Source organism: Danio rerio, chromosome 22 (genome assembly GCF_052040795.2).
Source record: "Danio rerio strain M-AB ecotype USA chromosome 22, GRCz13ab, whole genome shotgun sequence".
Lineage (NCBI taxonomy): Eukaryota > Metazoa > Chordata > Actinopteri > Cypriniformes > Danionidae > Danio > Danio rerio.
Genome location: NC_141042.1, coordinates 22,443,287 through 22,465,381, shown reverse-complemented (window position 1 = coordinate 22,465,381; position 22,095 = coordinate 22,443,287). Strand labels below are relative to the sequence as shown.

The 22,095-nt window shown below is 37.6% G+C and overlaps 1 protein-coding gene across 2 annotated transcripts in view; it reads left to right on the top strand.

Annotated features, from left to right (window-relative positions):
• The window catches only part of tle5 (TLE family member 5, transcriptional modulator), a 56,268-nt gene that overhangs the window by 1,316 nt on the left and 32,857 nt on the right, over positions 1-22,095 (top strand). The window lies entirely within an intron of this gene.

Here is a 22,095-nt window from a genome sequence, read left to right as displayed (position 1 = left end):
TTTCAGTCTAATTATGATCTGTTTGTTTATGTATTCATTTGTTAGGTTGTACTTTATGTTAGGCCATTTTGTTCTGCGAACTATGAAAATTGTGTTTACAGCCTGTCCGTGGGGTCTTAAAAAGTATTAGTTGTTAAATCAATGAAGAGAAATTTTAGGCTCTTAAAAAGTATTAAAGCCTTAAATACTATTTTGCAAGATATAACATTTTATATCACTTTTGATTAAGTAACGTATGGCTGCATGCTAAAATTAAATAAATTCTATGAAATCAATGAAATCCTGCTTGATTTAACATCATGTTGCTTTGTTTACTGCAGTAACCAAGGTAATACCATGATGTTTGCAGTTCTATAGGCACCAATCTGCTGGGTTAGCTAGATTTAATTGATTTTTATTCAGTATGTGAATAATGTTTTAGTTTTGGATTAGTTTCTTATATGAATATTTAGAAAATATACTGTAAGGTAAAATCTCACCAGTGTGTCCAGTTAAAACATGAAGTGGATAATAAGGTCTTAAAATGAATGCAAATGTCTTAAAAGGTAATGTATTTCACTCTCTAATACTCAGGTTCAACTGGCAAAATTCAAATATATTTTGAAGTATTCAGTCAGCGTCTGTGACATTTAAAGGTCCCATGATAATAAAATAAAGTTAGTTTTTTTTTAAAGATGTTATTGTCAGTATTATTTATTTTTAGGACATCTATAAGCTATTGTGCCCTAAAATGGTGATAAAATTCGCATTAAGAAGATATAAAACTTATATAAACAAGTAAAGCTAGTTCTAAAGCTTGTAGTTTGACACTTCCGCCCAAATGGAACAAAGTTTTTAATCACGTCACCTTGGGCTGGGCGATTTGGCCTAAAATCAAAATCTAAATTAAATGAACATTTTATCTTGATTACGATTAATGAAAGATTCATTTATTTATTTGATTAATTTATTTTTTTGCCCTCTTCATGTGGCCCACACTCGTCAGCGCTACTAAGCTGACCAATCACAGAGCTTGCGCTATACGTCATCATGATGTGTAGTTATATTTTTTTGAGAGGTCAGCATCCGCTCATTTGAGGGGTATGTGCAGGATTGGGCTTGACGCAAAAATGTAAACAGAGCTGGTGCAAATGACTCCACACATGGTAGGGAAAGTATTTGAAAAAATTTGACCTGGAAAAATTTGATCGATTATAGGTTGTAAACGTTGATTTCGATTACTTTTCAATTAATCGGCCAGCCCTAACGTCACTTCATACTTCACTTTATTATCACGTCATAACCAATCAAATGCTTTCTAGTGTCTTACATGCCCCACCCCCTTCAATAGGTTTGTCATTTGCTTTTTATTTGATGCGCTTGAGCTTAAAACACTCTCACTGGCAAACAGCTATTGGCAGTTTTTTTAGAAGGGGAGGAGCTACACTATGTCTCCAACCTTACATTGTGTTTTGGTGGAGATTAATGTTGTCAAACGCTGAATAAAAATGCATATTATAAAGCACCTCATGGGACCTTCAACATTTGGTGGAATTAGTCTTTTTTTATTCGTTTAGTTTTTATATACAACTTTGAGTCACAAATCTTAAATATTGTAAATGTTGGTGTTGTTTTTAGATATTAATTTTGTTAGGCTATACTTTCACACTAGTGTTCGTATTTGTGTTGATGTATTTCAGTGTCTGGCATTTAACAGTCAGGGGTGCACAATGTATGGGCAGCTATATTGATATCGGCAGTAGTATTGATATCGGCCGATAAATATAATTGTTTTGCTCTTATCCATCAGATAACAAAATTAGTCAGAATAAATTATGTATTATTTCAGCAAGTTGAAACGCATAACATGCTTGCTGTCTGCCAATGTAATTATTATTTTTGGGTAATATGTAGTAACTTGTAAATTTTCTTTGCCAGGCAGTAGATTTGAATCATTTAAAAGAATTTTGGCCATACAAAATAAAAGTTTATTTAATAAAGTTAAAACTTTTCTGAGGTTAAGGTTTTCAAATAAAATCAGTTATTCACTGTATGTGTTTACATTTTTTATGTTTTCGATTGTGAAGAAAAATGTAAAAATGTGTGCTTGTTTATTGGAAATTCTAAGCTATCGGCCTTCAAATCTAAATAGTTATCGGTAGGGCCAGACAGAATCTGGTCTTTGCTATTTCTTGCCAGAATTTTCTAAAAAATCTGCAGATTTTTGTGGAATGATTTTGGGTGTATCGTAACTAAAAACTTATTGTGTTAAATAAAAAATTATAAATTTTTAACTTTTATTCAATGTTTACAATGCAAATCCTAATAGATCCATTTATTTGATAAACAAAGCAAGTCTCTCATATAATATATCTACTACTTTACAAACTGTATTGCAAATAATTCATATAAACATTTTCATATACCTCAGAATATTAGGCCCACCCGGAATCTGCACGCGCAGATTTTTCACAGATTTTCCGCAGATTTCTGCAGACTTTTAGCCCATCATTAATTCTTTTTATTTACTCGAGTAAATGTGTGTAAATCTATATTTATTCAGTTTTAAATTAATTTCAGTAATGTTATTGACTAATGTAAAAATGTTCATCGGATTTATGTACAATGCATTTTGTACAGTAATATTTTCTGTCTTTTACTAAATATATTATATGACAAACTTGCTTTATTTACCAAATAAAGTGAATCATTTTAAACATTAAATAAAAGTTAAAAAGATATAATTTTTTATTTCATATATTAAGGTTTTAGTTATGATACTCCCAAAATAATTCCGCAGACTTTTACCAAAATTCTCAGCAGAAATAGCAAAAAACGTCCGCAGATTCAGCCTGGCCTTACTCATTACTCAATATTACACATTTGTACCTTAAAATCCACTATTTTGTATTTTGGCGGTGGATAAATGTTTGTAAATGAGAACAATGTGCATATTGTGTGCATGGTTGGTTGATTTTGTTAATTTTCTACAACTTTTGTTGCAAACCTCCTAAATATTTATTTCATATCCATTTTGTTTGGCCGTCAGTGTATGAAATGAACAGATTTTCACTCTACCAAAATTCATCGTTATGTTGAGATCCTGATGAACTCCTCATTTTGCCAGTAGTTGAAACGCAGTGCCAAAATCCATGTGTTAACTGACGCTACAATCAATTTTTGAATAATATATTTTCTCTCTCTCTTTTTTTAAGTAAGAACAGTACGAGTTTTGCCAAGAACTCCAGGTGTAAATCTGTAATGACATGCATTTGCATTGTGCAAGATGTATCCCTGCAGCAAATCGGAGGTGTGTGTTTCACGCTTGATCTTTTAGCCAAAGTGGAGAGTCGCTGAATTGTCGCTGCTTGTATATGGAGATTTTCGTTTTAATCAGGCTAACTAACCTTGGTGAGTTTGCAAAATGCCTACATTGGTTCATGTGCGATAACTCCTCTCATGTTGAGTTTCTTGCAGGCTGTTACTGATTAATGAGCTAATATGACAGATATTTTGATTAGCCACTCTTGATTAAAACTGTACATCTGGAAATGGAAGGGAACTTGATGGTGATAGTGGGGAACACGATTTGGCTTGCTTTATAACACTTTTTTCTCTTGATTCATTGGGATATGTAACCTATTTTACAGTAATAATTAGGGCTGCACGATATTGGAAAAATTTGACATTGCAATTTTGTTTTCCTGTGATATATATTGTGATATGAATATGATTTCAAAAGATGATTTGAATAGTTCTATTTGAGAAGAGTTCAGTAATTTAGTTTGATCAAGAGTGTTGATCAAGTTTTTTTCTATGCAGGGCATCTGCATAAAATGTAATAAATTACAATCATACGACTGAATTAAACAAATGAAAAGTGAAATAAACAGTGCTTTATTGTTATCTGTGGAGTAGACACTGTCAATCAAATGTAAAATAACATGGTCATCATTGTATAATTAATTTTATGCAATAATATAAAAATGAGGAAGGGCGTTCGCTGTGTAAAACATATGCTGGATAAGTTGACGGTTCATTCCTCTGTGGCGACCGCAGTTTTAAAAAGCTACTAAGCTGAAAAAAAAATTAATTAATTAATGAATTAATATAAAAATTTGATCTTTTATTTTAATATTTAATACATTTTAATATCGTAACGAAAATCTTGTGCAGCTCTAATGCTGTTTTTGAGTGAAACTATATTAATAAAAAATATTAAGTAATCATTTGTTACATTTTAATTTAAAAATTAAAATGCTTTTTATTGCACTCCTAAACCATGCACTGTTAGTTTAGGAGCATAATTATTTTTAAATAACATAAGATATAAACAACAAAAATAGTTTATAAACGATTATTAAACTTTTCATTTATTAGATTAAAGTAAAATAAATGTAATTTCAAAATAAAGAGCTTTTGTTGGATAAGTTTGAAAAGAAAATCATTTAGAATGGCGTGCATTAATGAAATGTGCTAAATTATACTAATTGTCATATTTTTTTGCAGGTTATATAAAGTCAGTTTTTTCATAATGAATAAAAAAATATTACCATTTTCTTCATTTTTGTTATATATAAGAATTACAAGATTAAAATGTGTCTATTATTTAAATAAGGCAAATGCGTTGAATAACCACTGAAGTTGTACATACAGTAGTCAACATTTGAAGTGGATCAAAAACTTTCATCAAAGTAGTCTTAAAACTATTAAACAACACCCATTCTTGTCCTTGGACAATTTTGAAAAACATTTTTGATTCACTTCGAAATGTTGAGATCTGTATGTTTTGCAGCCAGTTTAGACCAGTCATTTCATCCTCTCCGAGTACATAGTAAAGTTTTTCTGAGTCATTTAGTTTAGTGAATAAATTATTTAATGTTTTTCTCACTAACTTTTTTGCCGAGCAAAAGTAGGCTTAAATATAAAGATATTACAAAAACGCATATAATTATCAACTGCTTTAGAAAGCACAAGCAAAAGCTGAATCTTGGACATTTTAGGAGCTTTAGAAACCCCGGCCAGACCAAGTTTATCTGTTAGCGGACTGCAAGACGGGGACATAAGATGAAGGGGAGTAACTTGTAGTAAGTTAGAGGCGTAACTTGCAGTTATCAAGATCCCGGTGAACCATGCGAGATGTCACAATGAGATGTTGTTGGCAAAATGCCAGAAATTACAGATTACCTGTGGGAATTGTGACTGTTCTCGTGAACACAAAATGAAACGGGTAAATAAGGGAAAAATGTTCACTACTTAATCGATCGCGGCTGTTTGGTTATATTGGGCAGATATAAAAAAGTGTAAATGGATGATAATAATAGTAAAAAAAAATATCACCAAATTTACTGGGGCAGCCAATAGTATACTCAACGCAATCTCACGGCAATTCGTAGCTTTTTAGTTTTGTGGCTAATTCAAATGAATTTGTACAATCTAATTTGTACAATTTAGTACGATTTGCTCATCACCCTTTGACGGTTGGGGTTAGGGGTGGGGTTGGGTGCCATGCCTCCTTTTAAAATCGCACATTTTTGTACGACTGAACTAAAGTTTATGTGTGGGAAGCACATAAGATAGTTAGTTAGTTAGTTAGTTAGTTAGTTAATTAGTTAGTGAAGGTCAAAATATCTTACGCAGGCAAAACAAAATAAATACCCATAATACATTGAACACTAATTACGCAAAAACATGTAATCTATGCAAGAAATTGAATAATATTTAGAACATTTTTATTAACTTTAATCCACACCATCACCAAAACAATCTGTCTGATGAGCCAGTCTCAGGCAGGATGCAATAGGTTCGTTTCTGATGTCATACTCGCTTTCCATTGGACTAATTGTTGGAGGGAAAGCTCATCCAGCAACGCATATCACATTTTTCAGGTGTGTGAGCTGAAATAGTCAAGCGAACAGCACCTTTGCAGCCTGATAATGAAGGGCCAACAGGGAGCATGTGAAAATGGGGGGCCCCGTAGTAGTCGGCACTACTTTGTTGCCACGGCGCTGTGACTCCATAGCAACGACTTCTCACCAGACTTGACACAGAAGGTGTTTACTCTGACCAGCCTGAGCGCCTCATGACTTCAATTGTTCACCTCTCTGTAGGCGTACAGGCAGCCTTTTTTTTTCATCATGCCAGCTTTTTTTTTCCTTTCCCCGAGGTCATCTAACAATGTTTGTGACGAAATTTCCTTAATTGGAGTATTAACACCAAACACACCGAGTTAAAAAGAAGGGATTATGGATTTAACGGCCCACATCTGAAGCGCATCCCGCTGTGTGTGCTTTAAATGTTAAGTTAACGTTGTGTGAATGTTACTGTAGTAAGCACCTGCAACCGTATCTTTTCTCTTTGTGATATTTAATAGCATTTTGTCCTCCATTTTGTTTGTTGAATTGAGATCCAGACGTGTGATGTCATGATGGTGGGGATTTGTGAATTGGAGTGCGCCATTGATTGTGTCTTTACAAGGAAAGTCGTCTTTGAAAGGCATTGTTGCAGTAATGGCTTGAAAGTGAATCAAGAGTTGGCACAAACATGCACCAATGTGTGTGTGTGTGTGTGTGTGTGGGGGGGTGCATGCGTGCATGCGTGCGTGCGTGCGTGTGTGTGTGTGTTTGATTTGCCCCTGGATTGATGCCTTGGGTGGGGCATTCGGGGCAGATTTATTAAGTCTGCTTGAGTGAGCAGGACAGACCTCAGTCTTTCCCTCTCCAAATCCCTCAACGCGGCAGATAATCCCTGTTGTCCCACATCTTGCTCATTAAATAAACTCCGTTTCTTACACACTGACACACACACACACATGCATGCATGAGCAAAAGGCCCACTTGATCCCCTGCACACTCAGGCATGCATAACAAAAATATTTTTACTTTTTTTATGGATGGAAAAATGGATTTACAAAAATAACTTCATTTGCTGGTGTAGTGCTGGAAGTTTAAATGCTTTTTATAAACACGTACTGCTGTTGTCTGCTACTTTAAATGCTCAAGCTTTTTAGAGCAAGATGGATTCTGATTAGCTGTGAGGTAGAGGTGTGAACCTACACTGGTCTCACTTTTTCGTTCATTTACGATGCCATCGATCTGGTTCAATTCCATATCAAGGTGCATTGCCGATGCTTTCCATACACGGTTTTATATTTTTTTTAGAGCACAGCAATTCTTGTAAAAATGTATAAATATATTTATATTATATACCATTTGTAATACAATTTTGTCCTTTAATACAAACAGTCAGACATATAAACTGTACCTTTTAACAACACGAGCATTTATAGCAAATAAACAAATAAAAATTCCACTTTCTGAGGCGCCTAGCAAGTTCTTTCTTGCACCTCTTTGATTGGTCACGCGCTCAACAGAAAGGGCCGCGATTGACTCTTAGGCGCACTTCACAGATAAGTGACATTGATAAACGGAAGCAGTGTTCCGTTCCATGATAGACACGGTGAAGAAAATTCTGCAGACACGCTCTCGTGTCTGTATCCAGAAGTATCTCTGTAACAGCCGAGAAGAGAGGAAAAGTCACGCAAGCAGGTCAAATGGGCTGCAGTGAGATAGAGAGAGAGAAAGAAATGGATTTAGGAGCTTCTGCTGTAAGTGTCAGTGAAAGACTGTCCAGAAAACACACACGCAGTGAAATTGTGCACAGTTTCTGCGTTTTTTTTTTAAAGTAGTTAATTAGTCGCCTCCCTCGCCATAGTAAGCTATGGCGTCATAGCACATATGAGATAAATGACATCAGTACATAAAAACTGGTTATGATTATTGCTGAACCCATACTGAATTGTCCGCATCTGCATCGCAGTGCACCAAAGAAACAATTAAATTTGACACCTCTACTGTGAGGTAAAAAAAATATTGATTTACAAGGGCTGCTTTTCAATTGCAAGAATGCAAAGAACGGACTTGCGTTCTTGAGAAGACCGATCTTGCTAAGTTACCTCAGAAGAACGAACTCGGGAGATAGCGATAACAGAGGACGCATTCAGCGGGAAATGAGTTACTGCGTTCTTCCTGATAGTCACATGACCTTCACGTATTTTTACCGGAAAATTATTTAAACGTTACGGCATTTATACAATGATTTATTGTCCCCCCCCCCCCTTTTTAATACATATAATATGCACAAAGACCTTACAAATATACGTTGTACAATACTAATAAAACAGATTTTAATACGAATTTTGATGAATAAACATCCTTGATGCGTTTATGGCTTTATTAAGATTTAGTAATGTTTACTTTCTTATTTAGGGAAACTCCTGAGACAAATAAGTTATATCTGAACTTTGATAATGAATCTAGACAAAATGCTTGGCTCCCCACCTCCTTTATGACTTCTGGGACTTCTAGAGCAAGTTCGGGGCTCAAGTCTGCATCGGTTCATCCTCAGTACCAAAAACACATCCGGGAACTTTCATGTGTGCATGACTACGTGCAAGACATGCGTGGTGGGTCACTCCGATCACTCGACACAGAAGTATAAATCAGCCTTTACACTGACCAGTACTATCTGTTTTTGCGCATATGCAAAACTGGCGAATTGGCATCTTGCCACAGACCCTCTTTGATTGACTCTGGCAAACTCTGCCTTTGCTTTCACCCTGCCTCAGTTAGTCCGCTTTGGCCCAAGATATTTACCAGACCAAAAAAGCCCTACTGTTAGTCTCGAGGAAGGTCCAAAGAGGCCTAATCATTCCCTGGAAATTACTGTTAAAATGCAACAATGGAAACGTGCCAATGTTACGTTTTTAAATATATATTTTTTAAGCTACATCTTTATAATAGCCTTTATAGTTATAGAAGTATGAATTAATAGTACTACTATTCGTATTAATACTACTATTAATAATACTATTGTTGTATATTGCAACTTTTCGTCACACAATATTGCACATTAGGGATTTGTTTCATAGATGTGTATGTATTCAATGAATATGTCGTCTATTCACAAGCTTTATAGCCAAAGAGATGCGTGTGTAGTTCGTATTTTAATTGTAAGGTTGTCTTGTGCACTGTTAATATAAAAACTCTCATTAATGAAGAAAAATTATTTTTCAATAGTGTAGTAGTTTATACCTTCACAATTGAGCAGCACCATATAGCTGGTAAACAGGCAGCCTCAAACTCATTGTTCGTTTTTGCAGCTTAAAATTGTAACCTGCACACACTCCTGAGCAGATGTCTTGGCTGTTGATGGCATAACCGCTCATTAGCATCGCAAATAGGATTCGCGCACCTTTCTGGACTGAAAAGGCGTACGGGGAGAGGATGAGGAGGGGGAAAAAGTGTGTATAGGTGATACTGATTCCTTTATTCCCCTGATTTTCTTGCATTAAATGAAAAATTCAGGCGATTTCAAAAGAGCTGCTGACAATACGGCATCCGCAGCGAATAGACTCGGCCTGAACCGTGGTGAAAGGACGAGGCACGGATGGCTTAATTAGCTTGTCTGACTGTTTGTGTTCCTCCTGGCCTTTGGTGTGAAGGACGCGTGCTGGGATAATTGCGTCGCAGGATTATTTTTACTAGCGCAGGTTTTTTGCCAGTTGCTCATGGCTTAGAGGCTTTGTATGTTGCACACATGTTTCTGAATGTGTGTGCGCATGAGTGTTTGTGTGTGTGCTGAGACAGACGGTCTGCATCAGTATTCTCTGGCAGTGATGGACTTGCGCTGTGGGAAAGCTGCGCCCCAGAGTAAAGCAGCGGTCTGGAACAAAGCAGCCTGGTGGGGGACTGTTTAATGTGGCAGCACCTCGCTCAGACCTGCCTGTCGACAGACACACCAGGCTAAAAAAACCCTTCCTAAAGCGCTTCCGCCTCCGCAACCAAATACTACGATTGGAAGTCATGTTCACTTCTAGCAGTGCAATGTTTTGTATGCCTGCTGGTACACTGGTCAATCGATTCTGATTGTTATGTCATCGATTCAGTTCAATTTGATTCAATATCATTGACGATGCACTCCATCCTTTTATTTTCACTTCAAGACAGGGTTGCAAGATACTGGAATTCGGTATCAATCAATACTGAAGTTTTCGAAGCATCTATTTCCTGCATCTATTTGAGTGCTTTTGAGCCTGATCAGCTGGTTTGTCTATAAGCTGGTATACAAGCTATCCGCTGGTGATTTGCGGCTTTAAAACACTCCAGAACTGAATACCTTCACGGCCAATCACAGTCATTTCTGTTGAGCATGTGACACAATGGCAAATCAGTGGCAAGAATACGCTCAACACACTAGAATGTTAGCAGGAAATGGACGTTTTTAAAATTTCAGTATTGATTGGTACCGAATTCCAGTATTGTGTAGGGTTTTAACAATACTGGAATTTGTTACCAATCGATTTTGAAGTTTTAAAAACGTCCATTTTTCTCGGTAACATTTGAGTGCTACTGATTAGGGCTGTGTGATTAATCGAAATCGAATTGCAATCGCGATTTGAAACGTTGCGATTAGCTAATCGCAAGAGGCTGCGACATGAAATATGTTATTTAATTTCCCCTGCCCAGAGCAAATGCGTGCATCCTCTACGTGTGATAATCTTACTAGCCAATTAAGTGAGCACACTTTCGTTCTGCCCAATCAGATTTGTGCAAACTAACTATGGGGAATGCCCACCAAAAAAAAAAAAACACAAACAGGAAAGCGTGATGGCGATGGCGTCTGCCACTCCAGAAGCATTAATAGACAAATAAATATTAAAGAAAAACAGTATATCATGGTTCATGGTGGGACAAATTATCTTGAAGCACGTTTTCTCAGGTTATTGATGCACTCTGTTTTAATTTGGACCTAATTTTCCTTTCATGCGCATTCAAGAACCGTTGTTTGAACAGAAATTGTTTAATACCTTAACTCAACTATTAATAAGCATCAAATTAATAGTTTATTTAGCTAAAAGTCTCAGTTAATGGTTTGTTGATACAGAAAATGGCACCTTAAGTATGACACATTATTTTTATTAAATTATATATTTTTTTGAATGACGAGACTTCAGCTTATAATGCAGGCATTCAGCAGACCACTGGATCACAGTTATTCCAACCATCGACATCGTTTTTGCGTCTTATTTTAGTAGATCAAGCTAAACCAAGTCCTTATTTTATTTAGATACTACATTTTTGGGTATATAACTTATGAACTTGTAAGTAGTAAAACGGCACTTGGATTAAATTTTCTCACATCATTTTCATATGTGAAAATAAATCTGATATGGAATGGAAATGTGTATTTTTGTCTGCAAAAGATATTTTCTTGTTAATGTAGGTTGTACATATTTGAAAAATTGGACTATGGGGAATGACGCACACTTACTGGTTATATCTTAACCAGAATACACGATTTTTCAGCTCTATTGATAGTTTAAGTAGAAGTGAATAATGTATAAAACTAAGGGAGACAAAGTAAGTTTACCCTAAAATACTTAAGCTGTTGAAACTTAAATTAAAAGTACATTAATAATACTTAAATAACAGAGTCTGACAGCTGAGTGTTAATTAGCCAATCTGGCTTTGTTTTGGTTTTACTGTGAAATGTGAAGTCCAGAAGTCTGCAGGGATCTTTCCAAGGGGTCATTATTTGTGGGCAGAGGCTCGCCTCCTGTGGCTGTGCCATTTGTTACAGGGTCGGGAGTAATCGGCTGTCTTCCGGAGTCTCTGACCCGTGCCGAGCTCTTTACCAACATGGCATCAATCACGATCGCCACTGTTCTGCCTGTAATCTCGCAATCACCTTGACCCGCCTGCTTTTAATTTTCAGTTTCGAAGCGCTGTGCTGTTTGCGCTCGCTTTTTGACTGACGTTCCCATCGCTCGCTCTTTCACTACCCCCTACCCGCTGTGTTGTGTTTCCTTTATGCCGTGTGACAGCTATTTGTCTGTAATTTGACTGCCACTCATGGCCTTTCCAGCTTGTGTTTGGGAGCATGCGGCGTCTGAAGTGATAAAAGGTGAATAATCCTCTTTCAACCGAGTCGATGAGGACGGATTGAAGAGGGAATCGGGATAACACCGTCTCTCCCAAAGCTAAAGGGGACTAAGACCGAGGCTTGGTGAAGAGATAATCATCAAAAACAACTTCCTGCCCCACACATGATTAGCCGCCACTATAATTTCGCAGGGTGGCTTCCGGTTCTCCAACCTCCTTGTTGATTCTTTCACTGTGAAGATTCGAGCTGCTTTAAAAAGGTCTTATGATGCAACGATATATATACTTTTGTCATCTCCAGAATGTGTTTGTGTAGTTTGAGCTTAAAATACCCCAAAGATCATTTGTTAAAACATGTCCATTTTGGATTCTAGCAAAAACATGCTTTTTTTGCATGTGTGTGCCTTTAAATGCAAATAAGCTGGTCAGGAATCGTTGAAAATCAACTTAACGACAGAATCTCAACTGTCAGAAATCATCAATATGTTCAGCGTTATGTGTTTGAATACCCGACAGTATTACAGATTATAAATGTGCGTGAGCATCTTTGAGATAAAAGTTATGGCCTAGTATTTGGCAAAGTTTAGATAATCTATAATGCTATACTTTATTCATCAATGAGTTGAGATTCCAGCGATTCTGATTCGATTTTCAGAATCAGTTCTGCATTTCAAAGTACACAGCAACGGTATCTAGAAACATTAGTTAATTCACTATCTTTTGGCTTCTGCCTTATTTATTAGGAGTTGCCTCAGTAGAATGAATCGCCAACTATTCCGACATGTTTTTTGCAGCTGATGTCCTAGCTGCAATCTATTACTCCTAGCACCCAAGAAAACCCACGCAGACACTTGGAAAACATGCAAACTCCACTCAAAAATGCCAACTGGCCTATCTGGGACTCGAACCAGTGGACTTCTTGCTGTGAGGCGGTAGTACTAACCATTGAGCCATAGTGCCGCCTATATCTAGAAACAGAAAAATAAATGTTGACAGGAGCATGTATGTATGCTGCTAAATTCACTTCATTTGGGCAAATATGGACACACTTAGGTGGCTCATTCCGCTGTAGCGACCCCTTATAAATCAGGTTTTAGCTATTAATAGCTTTTTGCATACAGACATCTGTGACTGTTTTTTCACTGTGCTACGTCACGTTCATTGTTCTGTTAGTGTTAGTAAGCTTTTTTTTGTATTTGATTTTGCATACAGTTTGTGTTTTACCTGATATACCTCACTCCAGTCATTTTAGGGCGTACTCACACTATGTACAGTTGCCTTGAACTGGGCCAAAGCACGCTTGTCCCTCTTCCCGTCTCCCCCGATGGCAGCACTCGCATTACATTTGGGCCTGGGCACGTTTACGTCATTGATGCGCTGTTCAGTAAACGCTTTTGCTTAGCTCAGTGGACATTTCTTCAGTTATATTGTTTTACTTGTTTGGGATGCGGTGACACGCAGTCAAATATTTCGCCAAACAGATCAGCCACTTTTGACGCTCATAAACAATCATTAAGTCCTCGTGCTGCAGGTATTAGGAGGTTTGCTGAAGGTGCAGCTGTCATGCAGTGAGGGGTTTGCATCTTTAATAATCTACAACAGTTTGCGTTCATTGAACAGTAAAAATGATTAACAAATCCATATCAAACAGTCCCTTAAAAGTCATGTCTCTCTTTCAGTTTTGGGCTCAGGGACGTTTTGCACTTACATTGCAAGTGTCCTGTGCCAAAGCCCGAGTGAAACGCGCTTTGGCACACCTCTTCCAACCGGGTTAGGACCGGCCAAATGAACCATGGCTGAGCCCAATTCAGAGCACTCACACTTCTCAAACTATTCGGGAAACGGGCCTGGAAACGGTTCGGATAGCATAGTGTGAGTACGCCCTTTGTCTGTTACCCCATGCCGCAGATGTGCTGGTTAAAGCAAGCGTCCCCTCTGTTCAAAACATTTATCACGATTCATTCAACATTCAATTCATTCAATCATTTACTCATACTTCTTTTGAAATCAGTCAAGTTTGGTAAAGAAAAAATCACGCTTTGGGGTTACATTCAGTATGGGGGTGTGCGAGAAATCTGCAGAGTGTATGGCAACATCAACAGTCTGAGCTATCCAGACATTTGTGCTGCCCATTGCATTACAAACCACAGGAGAGGTCAAAGTCTTCAGCAGGATAGCGCTCCTCATACTTTAGCCTTCACATTAAAGTTCCTGAAAGCAAAGAAGGTCAAAGTGCTCTAGAATTGGCCAGCCCAGTCACCAAACATAAACATTGTTGAGTATGTCTGGGGTAAGATGGAGGCTAGAGCTGCACGATTCTGGCTAAAATGAGAATCGGGATTTTTTTTTTTTGCTTAAAATAAAGATCACGATTCTTTCACGATTCTGTAGATGTAAAATAAAGGTATGGTAAAAACAAACATATGGCACAACATCGATAATAATATTATGTGTACGTCTACTGGTTTCTATAAATAAATCTATTCTACTTATAATAGTTCTTAAGGGTGTCACGATCCTCCAAATCCTCGATTCGATTACATTTTCGATTCTTAAGTCACGTTTCGATTCGATTATGATTAATTAATTTATTAATTAATTAATAACAAATTAATTATTTGTAGCCTACCGTTTAAACTACCTGACCTGCTTGGTCTTTGTTTTACCCATAACCAAATCATACAGTAAATGAATAAAGGTAAGTTACACACATAATTACCAAAATTTATCTATTGAATTAATCAATCTATTAAAGAAACGTTGGCTAGAATTCTGCATTTAAGGCTTAAATTATAGAGAGACATATGTTATATATAGCAGATGAACCGAGACTGCATCATATCGCGAAGCAGATCAATGTTGATCATTTCCGCGCTGACAGCTCGAAAGAAAGAACAAAACAACTGGTCTAACACAACATATTATAAGATTAAAACATGAAAAAATGATCAGATAGTAACTTCGGTCAATTTTCCTAATGGATAAACCGAAATCAGGCTGGATAAACAGCTCTCGGTAATATTTCAGCATGCTTTCACTTTTGCATTTACCGGTAAGAATGACATCTCGCCCTGCTCATCATTATCTCTTCATATAGCCGTATATATGGCTATTACACGATCATAATACACTGTGATATAGCCTGGGTCGTTAGTTCGTTGCATTGTTTTGTTTTCTCACTACAATCGATCCGCTTAATAGGGCATAAACCGTCTCATTCAGGCGATCTCGGACTGACTGATTTGGCGCAACTGCTGGATATACAGTATGCCAAACAAACCGTGCTAACGGGGGAAACGAGATTCCGAAACAAACGTCTATGTGTGAAAGCACCGTAAGATTGTATTTGCACACAATTGACAGACAGTCGCAGCACGCAGCTCTGGCTCGATCTGGCACGCAACAAGGCAGCACTGTACACTGACCCGAGCGTCTCGCACGCTGGCCCCGGGCCATCGGGCAGTCCTTATTGTCGAGCCCTGAAAGTTTAAGCCCTGTCGACGGGTCTCCTGCGTCTACAGTTTAACAAGCACTTCAACAAGCCTGTTTTTCCCGCTTGGCAAGCCAAGCTGACGTGACATTGGGGGCGTGGCAGCATCGACGATTCTATTTTTTGATTCGATAATCGAAATTGAGCATTAATTTTGATCGATTTCGATTTAAAATCTAAATCGTGACACCCTTAATAATTCTGATGTTGAATTATTATGTTTGAGATATTTGCTTGCAATCTGTCATATTAGACAATTTTATTCACTGGAGAAATCAAACATTTGCCATTATCAGAATATATTCAACAATATATAGGCTAGAGTAGTTATACTGACATTGTAAACCTTTATTTTCATGCAGAACTGTGCGTTCTCTATAAAAGAAAAAACATATAAAATGCTTGTCGTAATCAACTCTAAAATGCGATATGATCATTTAAATGAAGTGCACACTTTCGGTTTCATTTTTACTGCTAAGTTCGTGTTCATACTTCGGGCGGCTCCCAAACGATAACTCTGTGCCACAAACTGAATATTATTTACAACTGTATTACCTATTACTCGCAACATACGCAGGTTCTGTTCACTAAAGTAGACTCGCGCGCGTCTATCATTAAGTAGAGCACACGCGCGCCTTCTCTGTGATAACAGCTCACGGTCAGCAGCTCAAGTCACGTGTGATTTCCCGGCCGCGAAAACATCATTATATTAAGACAAAAATGACATTTAAGGTGAATTATATCTTATAAATACAGTATGTAACTCATTCAACATCATTTGAAGGTTTCAATATCACTGAGCAACATGTGTGAAACAATGAAAAGACTCATGCAGCCGCCTTTTCTTCTCTCCTGAACTTGAAAATATGATTGACAGAATCGTAGAAATGCTGGATTAAGATCAACTAGGGGGTCAAATCGAGATCGCGATCTTTTAACGATTAATTGTGCAGCTCTAATGGAGGCATTGAAGATGAATCTTGATGAACTCTGGGAGTCCTGCAATAATGCTTTCTTTGCCATTCCAGATGACTTTATTAGTAAGTTATTCGAGTCAATTCAGAGATGTATGGATGCAGTCGTTCAAGCTCATGGGAGTCACAATATTACACAATATTCATTCTTTTTCCACTGTACCCTGACTTCGTATTCTGTACTGTTCGTTAATTCAGTTAAGTGACAAAACTTTTGTCTAAGTAAAGTCAGACCTTACTGTGTTTATTAAATAATTAAAAATCAAGGCATGATCATGTTTTATTTTGGTAAAATAAGCGTAATCTAGAGGCCTTTGCCTTTCATATTAGCCACTTCTGATACTAAATCATCTACTAGAAGTCAAGTTATTAATTGTTGTCCCTAAAACCTAATTGGCGACAACATTTGTTAGGTAGTGTATGTCAATGGGTGTTTTTCCCCACTATTCTTCAGTATATATTGTCTTTTGTACGAAATAAAAAAAAATTGTATAATTTGAACCACTTGAGTGTGAGCAAAGGGTGAGGAAATTTAAATGTATTGGTTAACATTAACCAAAGAACAAATACCACTATTCTAATCATTCATTGAAAGACTCTGTAGGACTTCTATGTTAGTTTGGATAAAATAATGAAGTATAAAGAATACATTGTAGAATACAGTATGCCTTGCAGCATGTTGTTGTATACCACAGATTGTGGCTAATGAAATATCCCATTGGGTCTTGTATTGCCTTGCTTGGTGCACATACTGTATACTGCAGAATTAGCATGATTAGTTTGCTATTTCCAACTCTGTATTAGATGCAGGAAGACTGGCAGTGAGAATTTGACTCTAGTGGTCCTAATGCCTCTTAGTTTGCTGGCTTTTCACAACATTCACTGCAATTCAAGTGTGAAAAGACTCACTTCTCCTCTTCAGATAACTACATCTGGGCCTTTGTACGCAATCCCTTGGGACAGGGGGGGGAAAAGTGCCAACATTAGAGTTGAAAGAATTTTCTAGAACATTTCTTTTTCTGTTAAACGGTGGGGTGGGAGGCACAACTGTAAATTACGGGAATGATGAATCCCATTTAGCCACAGAAGACTCACAATTTGCCCACCAGCGTATAAAGCCTTTTAATGGTTTAATTGCATCTCAAAGGAGAAGCGCACAGAAGCAGAGTCAAATTAGGGATTGTCCCATATTTTGGCTCTTGTGCTGCATGAGTGCGTCTGTGTGCGGTTTTTCTGCTTTTAAAAGTGAATATGGGATTTGCTCTAAAGCTTTAAATCATTAGACTAAGCTTTGCAACTTTCCATCGCTTCATTAAGGCTGGCTGGTGTAGGTGGTGAATGATTTGGCCTGCTAACCAAAGGGTTGCAGGTTTGAATCCCATTACGTTCGTGAACCGTATTTGTAGCTGGTAGAGGCGATGAGTCACGTTTAAAGAGTCAGATCACTCAGCTGCTATTTTTGCCATGTTTCCGAGAATCTATGTCCAGTTATTCTTGTACAGCTCAGGTCTACTTTAATGGGAAAAACACAAATGTTAAATGGGAATAACATATTTCCAAAATAGCATACTTATCTGAATTCACACACACAAAAACTTCAGTAATACTAATGCACATTTCAATATGTGTGTTTGGTCATTTATTTGTTCGCTCTCTTGCATATTTGCTTACTTGTTCATTGCATGCTTATTCACTTAATCAATTACTCACTTGTTTGATTATTCACTGATTTTTTGCTTGCTTATTAACTTGCTTAATTGCACACTCACGCTTGATTACTCTCATATTCACTTACTCAATTATTTGTTCATATCATTGACTTGCTCAGTTAGTCGCTTGCTCACTTGTTCACCCACTTCTTTCTTTACTTAAAACTCCTGTTCCTGGGAATCTACCTTCCTGCAGAGTTCAAATACAACCTTGATCAAGTACACCTGTCTTTTAATTACCAAGTAGTCTTATTTAGTTGGTTTAGTTGGTTTTTGATCAAGGTTGGAGCTGAACTCTGAAGGAAGGTAGATCTTCAGGAACAGGATTGGGTACCCCTGATTTAGATCTAGGGTGCTTTCATACTTTGTTCAATTGCCTGGACCGTAGCCAAGTTCGATTACACCCCCCCCCCCCCCCTCCTTGCCATCTTCTTGGTTGGTCTTTGTTCACATTGTCTTTTTTCCTTCTGATCCCCAGTATGCTTGCGTCATCCAGCTGCTGTTTTGTTTCAGTCCCGCTTGTCACCAAGGTACAGTATGTGATACACAGACACGAATGAACGTTATGAAAATGGTGGTTTGTTGTACAATTGGCGGTTCACTTCCGATATTTGTTAGGATTACACCCATACCAGAAGTGAACCGGATCAGAGTTTGCTGGAACCGTACGCCAGACCACCCCTTTCACGTGGACTCGGGTACAGTTCATGGATGCGCACACGTTTAGAAGACACTAGCTGAACGTACTGTTCTCTGACGGCAAACAAACCCAGGTGTGGATCAAAAGGGCTCTTGTTTATGGCCGTTTCACTGTCAAATGGTACCAAAAAGTTAACCATACCATACCACTTTTTGTGTACCCTTTTTCTGGGACCCAACTAGTGGTATACAGAGATACGTCACTTGTGCGTACACAAGCCAGGAAAATGAAAACAAAGGAAGCAACATTTTTTAATTCGTAGCAGAGACATTACACTGTTGAGCCATGGTCGACTTGAGCTCAACCAAACTTGTCATCATCTTGATGAAATGCCACAAAGCCAAGAAGAAGAACAGAATTTGCCCTGTGTCCTATTTTTGGTTAAAAGGTTGTGTAAGTGTGAGTGGTTCGATGTGAATCTAAATTTGAAATGAGGAACTTGAGCTTATTACAATAACCTGGGTGTAAATATTGAAGTGCTTCTGACATCCTTTCAGGACAGAAATGGACGAATAAAAATGACGTTGACTGCAACTTTGTCAAACACCACGCCTACCAAAAGGGTACCATAGGTACCTTTTGGCAGTGTAGACACAAGCCTAACAAAGGTGACACGTACCACACCGTACCATACCATACTCTACCCCTCAGTCGGAATGAGGCATTAGATCCATGTAGGGCTGGGCAATTTAATCATAGCGATTGTCATGCGCATTTTCTCAGTAAAACCACTTGTAGTAATCCTCCAACAAGTAGGTTTAGATGGTGTAGAGTCTACTACACAGAATCAATGTACACTGATAAGCTATAAAAATACTTTTAAATTTGAATTCAGTTTAATCAATCAATAATGACATCCAACTCACCTTGAAACTATAGTTGAGTGTTTGAAATAAATGCATCTGTGTGACCATTCCATAGTCGTGCGTTAAATAGTCATGCTGAATCAATTGAAGCAGTTAAATCTTCTATTTATTCAGCAAGCCGCTACTTTACCCAGAATAATTCTTGGATTTCTTCATGTCTTAGTAGGAGACAGGTTAGTAGGTTTCTGTGAGAGCACCCTTTGGCCTTCGGAGGATATTTACTACTATGGATGCACGATATATCGGCGACCATTTCGTTATCTGCCAACAAATGCTATTTTTAAGATTATCGGTAACGATAATCTCTCCTCACACTGTTTATTCCTTCAAAGTCCATCCTTTTTTCATGTGGTATTGCTGTGCTTTAATAACTCAGTTAGTAACCATATTCCTTTTTTTTGTAGGTATGTTTGATTGAGTGCCATTGTGTATTTTGCTTGAAATCGCCTCAGGAAAAAATGTTACATGTGTAAACATAAAAGCAGCGATGCACACGTGCTAAACAATTGGGTTGTCTGTAATCTACAATGATTATTTGTTATTATCAACGCTTTGCTTGCCTTGTGTTATTGATGTGAGATTGTATTCAGTTTGATCAGATTATTCATATTGATTATTACGAGCGCGCATGAGGACTGTCACCCCACACACACACACACACACACACACACACACACACACACACACACACACACTGATCTGATAGCCTTCACAGCAGCACAGGGGAGAGGTTCGCCAGTTGCTGAATCCAGCATAGGGGGTTTCAACTCGCCGCACATTCTGTCTTTATATTATGCTCTGTGTTTTGTCATAAAGTCATCTGTGCTCAATGATCAAGTGTTAAATCAAAATCTGACACCGAGGGCAAATCTGTGCCTGCAGTTGAGTGAAACTCACAGCGGTTTATCATAAACTTTTCATCGATAATTTTTCCCTCAATTGACAGCAAGAACGAACAGAGAAGCATTGAGAAGCAGCAGCTACATGTGTTCAAAAGAATCTGAAACGCCAAATAGGATGAATCTATGCCGTATTTTATAAAGCAATACAATCTGTATTTAGCTTTTCGCTTGTATGGTGGCTCTAAACTGTCAAAACACCTCTAAAAAATACTTTTTCTGACATTACATATGTGTTTACACGAACATCACTATAACACGTTTTATTTAAGAGCATTTCAGCTGCTTTCAGTACTCAGCTCTTTCATTTTAATTTTGTTTAAAGTATATTTAACTTGCTTGTTGATTAAATACCATTTTGTTATTTAACCTGTTATATTTATGCAACAGTCAAGTTGAATGTTAATTTGCTATGAAGAAAAGGCATGCTTTTTTGCATGCTGATTTATGTGAAATCGTGAATATAGGTCTATGGTCACCTTGCAATTCTGAAATTATAGCTTTTTTGCTTTGTGTATAGACTATTCAGTTCATAAGAGCAGTTCAATCTTTTATGAAGTTTGCTGTTTAAAAATATAAAATTTTGAAATACTTATAATTATCAGCATATATATATATATATATATATATATATATATATATATATATATCGGCTATCGGCCTCCAAGTCTGAAGAGTTATCGGTTATTGATATCAGCCAAAAAGTCTATATTGGTGCAACCCTTTTTACTACAAATCACGCCATGCGATTTCAATTTGATTAATTACTGTAGATCCAGATCAGCCTTTTAACTACAGGTTACTCTATAAAAGGACTGGCTTTGTAATGTACTTTAAGTTGCTTTGAATAAACAAGTCACCTAAAAGTCAAAGTGCAGTCATTATTAAAAAAGCACCAAAATTCTCCTCACAGCGAACTTCTTTGGGGGGCCCCTAAGCACATGTTCAGATGTGTAAATCTGTTTCAACACGCATGTATTAATGTATTAATGGTGGTTTTAAAGTCTCCCTCTGTTCAACACACAGCCCAACACTGTTTAGCGCTGACTGAAACCGTCCAGATGACGTGATGGTGTAGCAAACAGGTCAACATAGCAGCCGCTGAAAGCGAGTATTGTGCCGTACGTAACACCCGTGATCTCCTCGTCGCCGGACACTCTGCCCCGATCCCCCAGAATTCCCCAAGGAAACCGTATCTCCCAAAGCCAATGCAGAAATGTGAGGCCTACTGTTAGCGGCGTCTGAAAAAGATTGACTGTTTGGGCTCTAAGTGCTCGCTGTTGACACAAGCCTCTCTTTCATATGCAGCAGAGCACGGAGCACTCGGGCTAAGTACACAGTTTGTGTTAAAGGTTGGTCCGCTCGTACCGTGGGTTTGGAGAATTTCATCCACCGTGCTCTTCACCCGCAGAGTGGCTTGGGATTTTTGAAACGAAAAACGCAAACACTTGAAAATAAAGTCAAGAACAGGTTGGCAATTTGTAAAATAACATGATGAATCAGCTGCTCGATTGTTCAGAAGAGATCAAGAGCAGT